Source organism: Canis aureus, chromosome 10, assembly GCF_053574225.1.
Source record: "Canis aureus isolate CA01 chromosome 10, VMU_Caureus_v.1.0, whole genome shotgun sequence".
NCBI lineage: Eukaryota > Metazoa > Chordata > Mammalia > Carnivora > Canidae > Canis > Canis aureus.
The window spans coordinates 3,943,849-3,958,031 of record NC_135620.1 but is presented as its reverse complement, the minus strand read 5'-3'; the positions used below and the strand labels follow the sequence as shown (position 1 = coordinate 3,958,031).

The 14,183-nt window shown below is 41.2% G+C and overlaps 1 protein-coding gene across 3 annotated transcripts in view; it reads left to right on the top strand.

Moving 5' to 3' along the window:
* Positions 1-14,183, top strand: part of LOC144321877 (olfactory receptor 1f45-like) — a 69,493-nt gene that overhangs the window by 11,404 nt on the left and 43,906 nt on the right. For all 3 annotated transcript variants that reach the window (XR_013387370.1, XM_077911197.1, XM_077911196.1), the window contains exons 2-3: positions 3,003-3,101; positions 8,799-8,959. The gene's annotated coding sequence lies outside the window, so the exon portion shown is untranslated. The remainder of the gene's footprint in view (positions 1-3,002; positions 3,102-8,798; positions 8,960-14,183) is intronic.

Below are 14,183 nucleotides of genomic sequence, written 5' to 3'. Positions count from 1 at the left end.
GCTGAAGGCAGGCGCCAAACCACTGAGCCACCCAGGAATCCCCTAAGCTGCTGTTTCTATGCTGCCCCTCCTCACAGACTGCTGACTCTTCAAGGACCCAGCTGTCACTCACCCTCTCAGCTCACCCAGTGCTGAGCCAGCTGACTTTTAAAGCTCCAGGTTCCACATCCCACTTGTTATATAAACTCAGGGATTTCAGTCCCTCTGGTTTTCAAAGCCAAACATCGTGCAGATTGGTCTTTCCTGTGTGAGCTCCCTGGTGTTAGGGCCCATTTCCCTACTCTCTCTCTGGGTATAGCTCCCTCCCTCCACTCTTCTGATCTTCTTAACCATTCAGCTTCAGTTTCTTTAGTTGTGGAGACTGTTCTGCTTTCTTGTCTATTGACTTGGTTGTGGATAATAACTAGTTATGAGAAGCGATAGGGTGAGCTCAGAGTCCTACTCTGCAATCTTCCCAAGCTCCTATCTAATTGTAACTTTTTAAAAGAGCTTGCATGTGTATGTGTGGGCTGGGCAGGGAGAGAGAGAGAATCCCAGGGAGGCTCCTCACTGAGTACAGAACCCAATGCAGGGCTCCATCTCATGACCCGAAGATCACAACCTGAGCCAAAATCAAGAGTCAGATGTTTAAGAGCCACCCAGGCACCCCCAACAGTAATATGTTTAAAGGTAAATATTTTGACAGTGTTAGGAATAACTCTTTTATTGTAAGAAAAACATTTGATTTATAAAACAAAATGAATAGAATCCTAATGGTAGAACTGACCTTAAAAATCACAATATGAACTCCTGATTCTTTTTTATTTATTTTAAAAAAGACATAACCTACCTCTTCTCTGAAAAGGCATGTAGACAATGATAATCCAGTACTAATGAGGATGCCTAGCACCTTGATTATGTCCTCTAAATATTATTCTCTACTAAAGAGAGCCAAGCATCTTTGGAGAAAAACAATCTAACTATGGGGCAGAACACATACAAGAAAAGGTCATACTAAAGTTCTTGGGGATAAATTGGCATAATATCAGCAATTTATTTTAAAATATAACAGCAATGGGGCACCTGGGTGGCTCAGTTAAGCATTCAACTCTAGATTTTGGCTTAGGTCATGATCAGGGTTGTGAGATAGAACCCCTCACTTGGTTCCTCACTCAGTTGGGAGTTTGCCTCTCTCCTTCTCCCCCTCTCCCTGCTCTTTCTCAAATTAAAAAAAAAAAAAAATACATCAGCAAAAAGAAGAGCTAGGCAGAGATAATAGTGGCAAAATGTTAATTGCTAAACTGTGATAGGCCAATGAATTAAGACAGGCCAATGAATTAAGACATAAAATTATTTTTGCTTGATAACTTTTTAGTTTCAGAGGTAGAATTTAGTGACATCAGCTGCATATAACACCCAGTGCTCATTACATCAAGTGCTCTCCTTAATGCTCATCACCCAGTTACCCCATTCTGTACCCACCTCCCCTCCAACAACCATCAGTTTGTTTCCTAGAGTTAAGAGGCTCTTAGTTTGTTTCCCTCTCATTTTTCATCTTATTTTTCCTTTTCTTCACCTACATTCATCTGTTTTGTGTCTTAAATTCCACATATCCATGAAATCATGTATTTGTCTTTTTAAAAAAAAAATGATTTTTATTTATTCATGAGAGACACACGGGGGAGGGTAGAGACACAGGCAGAGGGAGAAGCAGGCTCCACGCAGGGAGCCTGATGCAGGACTGGATCCCAGGTCCCTAGGACCACGCCCAGGCTGAAGGCAGGCATCAAACTGCTGAGCCACCCGGGCTGCCCTGTATTTGTCTTTCTGATTTATTTCACTTAGCATGATACCCTCTAGTTCCATCCACATTATTGCAATAGCAAGATTTCATTCTTTTTGATGACTAATATTCCTGTGTGTGTGTGTGTGTGTGTGTGTGTACTACATCATCTATCCATTCATCCGTTGATGGATATCTGGGCTTCTTTCATACTTTGGCTATCGTCAACATTGCTGCCATAAACACTGGTGTACAGGTGCCCCTTCAAATCATTTTATTCTTTGGGTAAATACCTAGTAGTGCAATTGCTGGGTCATAGGGTAGCTCTATATTTTAACTTTTTGAGGCATTTCCATACTGTCTTTGAAACTTCTGTAATAAAATTTAAATTGAAAGAAATTTCTCGGGGATCCCTGGGTGGCGCAGCGGTTTGGCGCCTGTCTTTGGCCCAGGGTGCGATCCTGGAGACTCAGGATCGAATCCCACGTCGAGCTGCCGGTGCATGGAGCCTGCTTCTCCCTCTGCCTGTGTCTCTGCCCCCCCCCCTCTCTGTGACTATCATAAATAAATAAAAATAAAAATAAAATATTAAAAAAAAAGAAATTTCTCTAACTTGACTAGGAGTATCTGCAAAATCCTACTACAAACATCAAATGGTGAAATTTTGGCTCCTTTTGAAGTTCGAAATGAGACTTGGCTATTTGCTATGACAATTTCTGTTAAAAAATTGGGAGTAGGGATTCCACTTCATCAAGCAAGGCACAAACTTTTGGCTTTGTTGATCCTCTATAGTGTTTTTTTTTTTTTTATCTTTATTTCCTTATTTCTATTTTATTTTGAATTATTGAGTTCTTACTTTGGACACCTGACTTACTAATACTCAACTTTTCAATTATTTAAATATCTTCAAAGTCATTTATTTCTTTTTTTTAATTTTTATTTATTTATGATAGAGAGAGATGAGAGAGAGAGAGAGAGAGGCAGAGACACAGGCAGAGGGAGAAGCAGGCTCCATGCACCGGGAGCCCGAAGTGGGACTCGATCCCGGGTCTCCAGGATCGTGCCCTGGGCCAAAGGCAGGGGCCAAACCGCTGCGCCACCCAGGGATCCCCCAAAGTCATTTATTTCTAAATGCTTTTTATTTCCATTGATATCTTATACCCATGTGTTTATATATACATATATATTATATATATATCGTTTTATTTTACACACATATATTTGCTTACTTTGTTTTTAGGAACTGCAGGACTGTGTATCAAAGCAGCTGTACCATTTCACACTCCTGCTAGAAGTACCTGAGGGTTCGTTTCTTCACATCTTCACCAACAGTCTGTCTGTATGTATTTCATTCATTCATTCATTCATTCATTCACTCAAAATGATTTTTATTAGAACATGTACCAGCTGGGGGAAGGGCCGAGGGAGAAGGAGAAGCAGACTACCCGCCTGCTGAGCAAGGAGCATCATGTGGGGCTCCATCCCAAAATTCTGGGCAGATGCTTAACTGACTGAGCCACCCATGTGTCCCTATTATCAGTCTTTTAAACTACATCCATCCTAATGGATGTGAAGGGCCTATCATTATGCTTTTTTAATCCTTTAAAACTGCTTATGGTTTATGTCTTTGACTGAGATATTGGTGCTCTGTCTTTTCTCTTGCTTCCAATCTTTCCATAACTTCCCTCTCTGTCTTGGGTGACTCTAAGATAGGGAAATAATTGAGTCTCATTTTTAACTTTAGCTTTTTTCTTTTAATATTCATAGCCTGCCAGTTCCAAAGCTCATTTTATTGGAAGGGCCAGGTACTCTGCAAGTATATTACAGCTAATGTAATGCACTGTTCAGGCCATTTACATCAGTGAATCATACACAAGCATTGCTTCACTAAGTCACATAATATTCCTATGGATAAAATACCCCCTGCTTCCATTTTTCTGGATGGATAAGCTGAGACCCAGGGAAGATAATTTGCATGTCCAAAGTCTCCAAGCTCAAAATTTTTATAATTGTTTTATTTCTATTCTAAGTATTGTATAGTCAGAGAACACGGCCTGTATGGCTTTGAAATTTGTTGAATTGCCTTTTTTTTTTTTTTTTTAGCTAACTTTTACACATGTCTGAAATGGCTTTCTAAAGACTGTATTCTCTAATTGTTTATAGAATTCTGTATGTGTTCATTTGCTCAAATGTATTAACTGTGCTGTTTAAATGTTTAAATGTCCCGTATCTTTGGCCAAACACGCAATTATCAGCAATCAGTAGCTGAGAGCAAATGTTTGAAGATGACAGTATGCTAGATGATTTATCATTTTCTTGCCTAAGTTCAACTTTTGCTTTGTAAAGTCCATGAACAGGATGGTTAAAATAATTGAGGCTTTCATATCCTAATATGTAGCCACAAAAATTGAACAAGACAACCTGTCTGAATATCAAAACTTAATACTGAACAAAAGCAGTCAGATTTATTAAATCATACCAAATGCATTTTATAAAGATTGAAGAAATGTTACTAGATGCAAATAGGTATAGAATTTTTATTTCATAGGTTGCACACTTTTATTATACTGTAAGACCCTTAAGTATTTAAGCCTTAAAAGTCTATTTCATCTGACATCAGTATAGGTATACCAGAATTTTTGGTTGGCATCTGCCTGATGCCCTCGACCAAGTGCTCCTTTCAGACATCCCGTGCAGGTGCCAGCTCAGCCTCACCCCACGTGTCTCCAGTGCCTCCTGTGCCCTCTCCCTGTGCTACAGCCTTGGACCACCCATGACGCCTCAAAGAATGCTAAGTATTGCTTCTGGTTGCCTGAAGCCTGCATGCAGAAGGAGAGATTTCACCTCTTCTGGTAGGAGGAAACTCTACTCTTCAATGCACATGTATTGAGTGTGTTTGAAGAAAAGGGGTTTACCTCTCAACAAATAGAAACAAACAATCCAATCATGAAATGGGCAAAAGACATGAATAGAAATCTCACAGAGGAAGACCTAGACATGGCCAACACGCACATGAGAAAATGATCTGCATCACTTGCCATCAGGGAAATACAAATCAAAACCACAATGAGATACCACCTCACACCAGTGAGAATGGGGAAAATTAACAAGGCAGGAAACCACAAATGTTGGAGGGGATGTGGAGAAAAGGGAACCCTCTTACACTGTTGGTGGGAATGTGAACTGGTGCAGCCACTCTGGAAAACTGTGTGGAGGTTCCTCAAAGAGTTAAAAATATACCTGCCCTACGACCCAGCAATTGCACTGTTGGGGATTTACCCCAAAGATACAGATGCAATGAAATGCCGGGACACCTACACCCCAATGTTTCTAGCAGCAATGTCCACAATAGCCAAACTGTGGAAGGAGCCTCAGTGTCCATCGAAAGATGAATGGATAAAGAAGATGTGGTTTATGTATACAATGGAATATTAGCCATTAGAAACGACAAGTACCCACCATTTGCTTCAACGTGGATGGAACTGGAGGGTATTATGCTGAGTGAAATGAGTCAATCGGAGAAGGACAAACATTATATGTTCTCATTCATTTGGGGAATATAAATAATCGTGAAAGGGAATATAAGGGAAGGGAGAGGAAATGTGTGGGAAATATCAGAAAGGGAGACAGAACGTAAAGACTGCTAACTCTGGGAAACGAACTAGGGGTGGTGGAAGGGGAGAGGGCGGGGGGTGGGAGTGAATGGGTGACGGGCACTGGGGGTTATTCTGTATGTTAGTAAATTGAACACCAATAAAAAATAAATTAAAAATAATCATGAAAGGGACTATTAAGGGAAGGGAGAAGAAATGTGTAGGAAATATCAGAAAGGGAGACAGAACATAAAGACTCCTAACTCTGGGAAACAAACTAGGGGTGGTGGAAGGGGAGGAGGGCGGGGGTAGGGGTGAATGGGTGATGGGCACTGAGGGGGGCACTTGACGGGATGAGCACTGGGTGTTATTCTGTATGTTGGCAAATTGAACACCAATAAAAAATAAATTTATTATTAAAAAAAAGAAAAGGGGTTTACCTCTCAACAAGCAGAAATCGCTGTAGCTGCATTGGTCAAGATGGTGAAGGCCAGAGAGGGTCACCAAGATGTAGCAGATCATGAGTCTTCAGCAAGTAGTTTCTCAGGTTGCTGATGTGAAATGGGATGGGATTGTTCTGTAGAAAAGTGAATTTTTGGCCTTCAGAGCAGAAAATAAGAAAACTTGAACCACATCAGTTAAAATAACAAAGGATGAAGTAACCAAAATCCAGAGTAAAATATATATTCATTGAGGAAAATGTATCCATTGAAATCAATTGTATTCACAGAAGCTGCTGGAAATGACAGAAAAGCAGGGTTGCCTGCCCGGCAAGATCAGGCCCTTACCCAGAGAGACAAAAAGACAGGCGCTGAGGTTGCCCACCTCTAAACCATGCTCCAGTCTCATAAGCCTTATAATATTATTTAACAGGTCTGTATTTCACATTTCACAGGGTTTTATCCCTATGGATACAATAAATATTCAAAGAGTGGAGAAAAAAGTTATTAAAAATCAGATATGGAAAAAATCACAAAAAATTCATTACATCCTTGGAATCACAAATCCCAAGTGATTTTTCTTACAGCTCCTTTTGTCACTCTTGAGTCTCCTACATAGGGCCAAGTGCTCCAGTTGTGCCATAAATGTAAGATTTAATAAAGCTCTATTCTAAGCCTTCTGTTCTTTACATTTAGCAAACAAATTTAAATGTCCATATAATCTCGTGTTCTCAAAAAATGTCCTGTCCATGACTTTAAATATGGGTTTTTTATTAAAATTCAGAAGTTCATTGCCAGCCTCACTATCTTGAATTCAAGGTCTAAAATTCTATTTGCAACTAGCTATTGGACATATGCATTATGCTATGTTGCTAATACAACAGATTTCCAAATAAAACACTAATTTTAAACCTTTAGAGAAGTCCTAGGGAAGATGAACTGATCTTCCCAGATTGCTTCTCCCCCACCACCTTCCATTTCTACAATACCTACCACCTCTCTGATAACCACTCAAAATCAGAGCCCAGGCTCTAGACCTCATGTAAACTCCTCTAAACCACCCAGGACCCAACTGACAAGTGGCTTTGTACCCTGACCTCTCTCTCTGGTTGCATGGTTATTAGCATCTCAGCTGTGATTCTCTGAAAGTATAGTCAAACTGCATTGTCCTATAGCTTTTGAACAAAAGGCAACAGTCCCCGATTAGCATCTTCATGTGAATAGTGGGAAATCAATATTATTCTTATATCCTTAAAAAACCTGATGAAAATGCCACATTCCAGCCATCTCCCTTTCATTTTTTAAATAATTTATTCATGAAAGACACACAGAGGCAGAGACCTAGGCAGAGAAGCAGGCTCCATGCAGGGAACCTGATGTGGGACTCGATCCCAGGACTTCAGGATCACGCCCTGCACTGAAGGATGGCGCTTAACCACTGAGCCACCCAGGTGTCCCTCCCTTTCATGTTCTTAACCACAGGATGATTTTTTTTTTTTTTTAAACTACAAGACTGAAAGTCCCGGACTCTTCCACGCTAGAGAATTCAGGACCAAGGACAGCGACCAGATAGGGCATTTTGTGAAAGGGCTCTTCTTCCTACAAGTGGGCTCTGATCCCAGGGCCATCATCCCTGACCCTCCATGGAGAGGATCACTCAGGTCCTGCTTCTGTGCTCAGATCAGGACTGACTTTCAGTGCCCTGAAGTGCAGAGCTCATTGACTCACAGTATCCCTCCCCCAGTCTCTCTGAGAAGGACCAGGAGGAGCTGGGATGGTTTGTGCCTTCAGCTTTGCATTCCAAGGTACTGCAAAGAGAGTTTAAAGATGGCTGTCACAGACCACAGAGAAAATAGTGTCCTCCTGGATGCTCCTCCTACAAGCCCTGGAAAAAGCCATTCCATCCAATAAAAACATGAGACACACACACACACTTATACAAAGTACATACAAAGTGTCTGAACAATCTCCAATCAGTGAAGCTGCTCACCTCAATAAAAGGGGGGAAAAAATCCCACAATCATCAGGTTCCCATCCCTGGAGAATCCAGGGCTGAATTGCTGGAAGCAGCGGGGCTTTTCCATTGCACATTCCGTGAGAGGAACCTCCAGGGACCGGAGGAGCAGACAGAGTATCAGGGCAGTTCCTTTCCTTCCCTTCCCAGACTCTGGGCTCTGCAGCTAGAAAAGCAGGAGAGACTGAGAGTAGCTCCAGCTGCTTCCAATGGAAGAGACTTCAAAGGTGATGGTCTCACTGGGCTGGTTCCACAGCTCTGCAATGTTGAACACAACCAAGGAAACAGGGACTTATATCAGGCCCATGGGCTAGGGCAGTGGTCAAGGGACAGAGGGTGATTATGAGGCTTTGCTTGTGCTTAGAGAACACTTCCAGGGCACTTGCTCACAGTATTTGCTTTTGAGCCCAGCTCCCTCTCCCACCCACCATTTTAGCGTTTCTGCCTGGTATAGGCAGAGTCACTCTTGGCCCTGTGATCAATCCTGCTAGGGCACTGCACCTGCATCCCCAATACATGCAGTTTCTGGGAATTTCCTTTCTCTAGCCTTTCTGCCCTCATTGGTGACCCTGGACACTGGTAGGATGCTCTATGTTCCCTCTGCTCCCCACCCCACCCAAAGGTGGAATTCCCTGACACTGGTCGTCTTCAGCTTCAATGACTTGAGAGGTTACAAGAAATACCTGTGTGGGGTGACAAGGTAAAAAAGATTTTAGGATGGCCTAGTCTGTCCCAATGGGCCCCCAGAACATGATGGACCAAAGTCCTGCCCTTGGAGGCTAAACCTATACAAGGACCCTTCCTCTTCCAAGACTAGTCACCACACAGAAACAAATCTAGGCAGCCTCCAACCTGATGTGACAGAGTCCTTTCTGAAGATTTTTCTCCTAAGAGACCCAGCTGAGTTAGCAAAAGAAAACGCAAGTTGTTTTTCCCAGCTCCATGTGTCTCTCAGATTAGCATTCTCTTTTCTTCCATCATCTGTACAGTTCCCCTAGGTGATCCTGAAGTCCCATCATTAGCCTCAGCCCTTCTGGACCACCATGAAAAGTCTGTCATCCATTTCTGCCTAACCACAGCTCTGCAACTTGGGAGAAATTCAAGAGGACACACCAGAAACAATGAGCCTGTTCTTACAGCAATCTGAGAGGTACACAAAACATCCAAAATGTTTGTCTCATTCTACCTATGGCCTTTGAAAACAGAAAATGTGCGGTCATGTTAAGCATTTTAATATTTATCAAACAAGAGTTCAGTGGAAGGTATGAGAAAAGAGTTCATGAAATGTTTTCCCGATATCAAGCACTATACTTTAGGTTTTGTGACTGCCTGGGTCCCCCCATCCCCCATATGCAGCCATGCAGGAATCTCAGTCCTTTGTTTAGCATGTAGGCTCATTTTTTTGGAATTTGGGGCCAGTCTTCCAGATGTTTCACAGCAGCCATATCCTAGGGAACTCTGTGAGGATGCGCTCCCTCCCACTTGTCTTCTACTACTTGCTTTTTCCAATCTTTTTAAAAATAATAATACATTTGGATTTATAAATTTGTTCATTAAATAATTCTAATATTTTTTAGAAATGATAAAGTAGAATATAGCCAAATGGTAGAATTAATATCAATGCTAATACAAAACACAGATACCAATTTATAAGAAAAATCTGAAATGTTAACATCATACTTAAGAGGAAAGCATTGAGTCTTTCACCATTAAGAACAGGAACAACAACAAAAAGGATATACCCTCACTGCTTCTCATTAACGTTCTACTTAAGTTTCTGGCCAGCAAAAGAAGGAGAGGGGCAAAGAGAAGGAGGGATAGCATGAGGAGAGAGAGAAAGAAAGAGAAAACAAAAAACACAAGGCATTCAGGTTAGAATGAAGTAAAACCATCTCTATTTGCAGATAGCATAATCTTGTATATAGTAAATCAAAGGAATTTACTAAAAGACCATGGGAACAGATGGTTTCAGCAAGATTGGAAAAATACAAGAGTGTGACAGATCACTGAAACAGTATTGAGAGTCTCCAAATAGACTCTTACAGTTATGGTCAGTTAATTTTGGTGCCATAATTCAACAGGGAAAAGAATAGTCTTTTCAACAAATGGTTCTAAAATAATCAGATAGCCACATGCAAAAGAACACAGCTGGACCCCTACCTCATACCACTGGTGAAAATAAACTCAGAATAGGTCGTAGACTGGGGCACCTGGCTGGTTCAGTTGGAAGAGTATGGAACTCTGGATCTTGGGGTTGTGAGTTCAAGCCCCACATTGGGAGTAGAGATTACTTAAATAAATAAACTTAAAATAACTTAAGGTCACTGACTTAAAGGTGAAAGCTAAAGCTCTAAACTTCTTACAAGGAAACCTAGGAGTGAATCTTTGTATCTCTGGGTTAATGGTTAATGATTTCTTAGACATGGCACCAATCAAGTGAAAAGAGAAATGGGGGAGGCAGAGAATGGATAAACAAAGTCTGATATATCCATATAATAGAATACTATTTAGTAATAAAAAGTGAATATATTCCATAACACAGGAAAACTTTGAAAATGTTACACTAAGTAAAAGACCATGTGTTAGAATTTGGGAGATGGTGAAATAGGAGGACCCTAAGTGTACCTCATCCCATAGATACAACTAGGTAACATTATATTAGTGTAAATAACCCAGAAAATGACCCCAAAACTGGAAGAACAAATTCCACTACTAAAGGCAGGAAAGAGGCCACATTGAAAAAGGTAGGAAGGGCAAAGATGCAGTCTGGGAGCTAAATGGACAGTGGCTATTTCAGGTGCAGAGGGAGCCAGTGGCCCAGAGAAAGGCAGCAAACAGACTTACAGGGGAATGCACAAACAAGGAAGACGAATCTCCACAGTATTTGCTTGGAAAGTGAGTTCTTAAAACCAGCAGGACTTAAATGCTGGAATTTTAGAAACCAGCAGGCTCAGCTCTGGGATAGCCCTGACCCTTAAGGAGACAGTACAACACACAGCCCCTGGAAACATAGCTTAGAAATAGCAGTTTGAAAAATGCTAGGGGCAGACAGGAGGGAGAGTGATTTGCTCAATTCAGAGTACAGCCTGGAGAGACAGGGATGCATGGGCAGACCTCTCTAGGAACAAAACAGCTGGCAGGCACCATTTCTCTTCCCCCTTCCCCTTCCCCTCCAGCCACCCACAGAAACCAGGCAGGTGCCAGACACTTGCTACCTAACTGGTTTGCACCAAGCCCTGCACCCCTGATTCAGTGGATCCCCCCTTTTCAGTCACAACTACCTCAGTCCTGGCACTGCAAGCCCCTCCTCCAGAACTGGGCACAAGCCCTGCCAACACATCTCCTGACCTGATTGTTTTTGCAGGACCTCAGTTCTGGCAGGGGCAGAGGCAGGTCTCTTTTTTTTTTTTTTTTAATTTTTATTTATTTATGATAGTCACACAGAGAGAGAGAGAGAGAGAGAGGCAGAGACACAGGCAGAGGGAGAAGCAGGCTCCATGCACCAGGAGCCCGACGTGGGATTCGATCCCGGGTCTCCAGGATCGTGCCCTGGGCCAAAGGCAGGCGCCAAACCGCTGCGCCACCCAGGGATCCCAGCAGGTCTCATTTTATAAGCAGACCACCTCAAACCTTGCTGCAAAAATAGGCAAAAAGAGCCTCTGCATACAACTGGACTGAACAAAAAAGAGGCCAGAACTCAAGAGGAGACTACATAAAACCTAAATAGGAGACATATAGGAGATATTCTCTAAAGCACCAGGCCCTGGGGAACAGCACACTACACTGCAGGGCACTATAGGACCTTTTCACAAAGCTATTATCATTAAGAACAAGAGAAGTAGCTGACTTTTCTAACAGAGAAACAGACACAAAGTCAGACAAAATGAAGGGACAGAGAAACACCTCCCAATTGAAACAACAGGACCAAACCCCAGCAAGAGACCAAAGTGAAACATATGTAAGTAATATGCCTGATAGAGAATTTAAAGTAATGATCATAAACATACTGGACTTGGAAAAAGAGTAGATGACATCAGTGAGACCCTTAGCAGAGACTGAAAAACCAATCTGAGATAACACAATAAATGAAATTTTAAAATACACTGGATGGAATAAATAGCAGGCTAGAAGAAGCAGAGAAATGAATTAGTGATTGGAAGGCAGTGTAATGGAAAGCAATCAAGCTGAGCAAATAAGAAAAATAATTATGCAAATTGAGAATAGTCTTACAGAACTTACTGACTCCATTAAACGGAATAACATTCACATTAGAGGAATCCCTGAAAAAAGAAAAGGGGGCAGAAAATTTGAAGCAACAGTAGCTAAAGGCTTTCCAAATCTAGGGAAGGAAAGAGATAACCGGATCCAGGAGGCAAAGAGATCCACTGTCCCCCACTCCAGTAACTCAACCCAAGGAAGCCTACACCAAGACACACAGTAATTAAAATGGCAAAAGGTAGTGATAAAGAATTTTAAAAGCAGAAAAAGACAGTTACATACAAGATAAACCACCATAAGGCTATCACTGGATTTTTCAGCAGAACTGTGAAAAGCCAGAAGGGAGTGGCATGATATTTTCAGAGTGCTGAAAGGAAAAAATCTGCAGCCAAGAGAACTCTGATAGCTTTGCTGGATATTCAGAATAGGAGGAGAGCTACAGAATTTCTCAAATAAAAGTTAAAGGAATTCATGATCACTAAATCAGCCCTACAAGAAACATTAAAGGGGACAATTGAGTGGAAAGGAAAGACCATAAATGAGAGTATGAAAAGTAAGTACATAAATAAAACCCCAAACCAAACAAACAAAAAAACCCCACCAAAGCAGAATAAATATTCCTACAAAAATCGGTCAAGGGATTCATAAAATAAAGTTGTAAAATATGACACCATATATCTAGAATGTAAGGGAGAGAGAATGGATTTAAAGTTAAATGACCATCAACTTAATATAGACTGCTATAAGAAGATGTTACATACAAACTTAATGGTAACCATAAATCAAAAACCAGTAACATATACTTGGATCCTTTTCTCTTTATTATTTGCATATCACTAAAGAAAGCCAATAAACCCTGAAGGAGAGCAAGAGAAGAAAGAATCAGAGAAAACCTATAGAAGCAACCACAAAACAAGTAACAAATGGTAATAAATACATAGCTATCATACATAGTTATTGAATGTAAATGCCCTCAATACTCAAAAGACATAGGGTGATGGAATGCCTTAAAAACAAGACCCATCTATATGTTGCCTACAAGAGATTCATGTCAGACCTAAAGACACCTGCAGGTTGAAAGTGAGGAGATGGAGAAATATTTATCATGCAAATGGATGTCAAAAGAAACCCAGGGAGGGGGCACCTGGGTTGCTCAGTGGTTGAGCATTTATCTGCCTTTTGCTCAGGTTGTGATCCCAGGGTCCTGGAGTTCTGCATCAGGCTTACACAAGGAGCCTGTTTCTCCCTCTACCTATGTCTCTGACTCTTCCTCTGTGTCTTTCATGAATAAATAAATAAAACATCTTTTTAAAAAAATACAGGTAAGCAATACCAATGCCAGATAAAATACTTTTTTAAAAAAAGACTAGCAAGAGACAAAGAAGTTTATATAATAGTAAAGGGAACAATCCAACAAGAAGATATAACATTTGTAAATACATATGCACCCAACATGGGAGCACCCAAATACATAATAACAAATACAAAGAACCTAATCAATAGTAACACAATAATAAATAGTAGGAGACTTAACACCTTATTTACATCAATGAACAGATCATCTAAACACAAAATCAACAGAAACAGTGGCTTTGAATGACACACTGGAACAGATGGATTTAACAGAAATAAAGCAGTCAGAGAAAGACAAATATATAATCTCACGCATATGTGAAATTTAAGAAACAAAGCAAATGAGCAAATGAGAGAGAGAGAGAGAGAGACAAACCAACAGACTCCTAACTCTAGAGAACAAACTGATGGTTACCAGAGGGGAGGTGGGTGGGGGATGAGTGAAATAAGGGATGGGGATTAAAGAATACACTTAGCATGATGAATAAAATAAAATGATAGAAATTAAACAAAACAAAAAAACCCACCAAGAATTGTGAGGACACACTGAGTGTTTGGGCTGGGGAAGGCTACTCTTGGCAGACCTAAATAGCTCTCCAGAGATCTTGAGACACTTGCTCCTGTGCTGGCCAGGCCCTTCCCAGCGGGCAGAAGTGTTAAACTACACAGCAGTCTCAGGAGGAGAAGGGTACCTGTTCCTACAGTGGCAAGGCTCTTCCTTATGGGCAGTGGTGCAAGCCACGTAAGGGTTCCTGGAGCACTAACCTTCAGAGGAGCCCACCTCACCTGTCAATGCTCATGCC